The sequence below is a fragment of the Gadus macrocephalus genome, chromosome 15, assembly GCF_031168955.1.
Source record: "Gadus macrocephalus chromosome 15, ASM3116895v1".
Classification (NCBI taxonomy): domain Eukaryota; kingdom Metazoa; phylum Chordata; class Actinopteri; order Gadiformes; family Gadidae; genus Gadus; species Gadus macrocephalus.
Window position 1 is genome coordinate 15793699 of NC_082396.1, and position 2076 is coordinate 15795774.

Genomic DNA, 2076 nt, shown 5'->3' on the forward strand with positions numbered 1-2076 from the left:
GTGAGCGTCAGGGAAGGGAGGGCAGTGGTTCCAACGAGGAGGTGAGCATGGGGCAAGCTGATACAGACAGGAACCAACAAACTTAGAAAGGCGGATAGAGAGACAGACCGAGAGACAAGGACCGGAGGACACTCATCACCACACTACCAGAACATGCAGTTTGGTTCCGTATGCGTAGGACTTGATCTGCGGAAGGTCAATTGGGCAGAGGTATTCGTTTCAAATTGTCTTTGTTGCATGCAACTGCTGTAAAGCTTCCAGTTGTATAAATCTGCCCCATATCAGAGATCTCCACCGAGTTGTGGCCTATGAGGACTGAACACCGCCACAAAGTGACTACAGGAAACATGGCATTGGTGTTTTTGGTTTGATTAACAGCTGATCATACATTGTGTGCACTGGGTCTGGCTATAACAGAGGTACAGGGGCAGCTACACACGTTCGATCAAAACCTGATCAGGTGTCCATCTCCATACAATTGGAAGCCTTTATCATACCATTGTAATCATATTGTTGTATTCAGCTCAGTGATGCAATTTGATAACATTCCAAAGATCTTTGACATAACGTTAGGACTGTTTTCCGCCCACACAGAGTGAATTGGAGGTCACCATGTGGCATGTAGTTAGGCTAACGCCACATGCTAGTTTGTACTGATTGTGATGGGCCCCTTTAGTACCAGCTGCTTCATCTCTAAAGCACTAAACATGGCGGGTCTATCCAGTGGTTCTGGAGCCAAGGGTTCCAGGAAAAGGAAGGAAAGGATGAGCGTTAACTCCAAGTGACAACCTCAGAACGCACTGAAAAATTTAATCGAGTCATGATCCCCTGGATCGGGAAAGGCCAAAAGGGTGATATGAATTGAACCGAAAGACCCAGTATATATGGCAACAATCTTGATAACACCTTGGTTATAAGGGTAGAGGGTATCAATAATACCTAGGTAGCCTACATCTAGTATACACACAAGTATAGGCCTATTCAAATTGACAAATTGTTAATTTAGCGACCCTCGTCGCATCAATGTCAGACATTGCTAGAGAACAACATTGCATTGGGCCGGGATGTGCGAGTTGTGCATCAAAGGCATGTCGATCTCAGACATACACAAACACACACACCACACGCACGCCTGCACACACACACACACACACACACACACACACACACACACACACACACACACACACACACACACACACACACACAGAGTATGTAACCAACTTAAACTAACACACAGTAATCTGAAATATTATATTTAAAATAGAATCAGGCCGAGGCTTGCTTCTGAAAACACACGTTCACAAATGCATGAATTTGAAACACACACACACACACACACACACACACACACACACACACACACACACACACACACACACACACACACACACACACACACACACACACACACACACACACACACACACGCGCACAGTAGCCTTGGACAAGCAGAGTGGAGTGTTGGCATCAAAGGAGCCCTCCAGCAGAGTATCTGACATCCTGCTATACAACTCTCACCTCAGCGTCCCACGCTTCTGCTGGCGCTGCCGTGCCTAAGTGTGCTTACACATAAGTGTGTATGTGAACCTGCCTTAAGGCTGTGAATCCATCCACCTCCCACTCCCAGCATATCCTGCTTCCAATTGAGACGTAACCGCTTTTAGGATCTGGTGTGACTTAAGGAGGGGGCTCCCAGAAGCAACGGCCAGTGAAAGCTCTAGGCTCCATTTTCAACCTCTTTTGTGTTCTGACGCCTGACTAAATCGTTGGAGGTAGTTGGTATCTCCTTCCATCGACTTAGTTCATCCGAACCACCCACAAAATGTAGATACTATCACGATTGGATGTCTTATTTAGTGGCTCGAAATGCTAGCTATCACGTCCGAACAGCTCACAAAATATGGATATTATCCCGCTTGAAGAACTTATTGAGACATTGAAGCATAAACCTGTTTGGAATTAACACCAAACAGGCCAGCCCAGTAGGAAATGCCCACATTGAATAAGGAAGGATTGGATGGAGAGGAACCACCTGTTTGGATGATTCCGCTCCACAACCAATAGAAAATGATG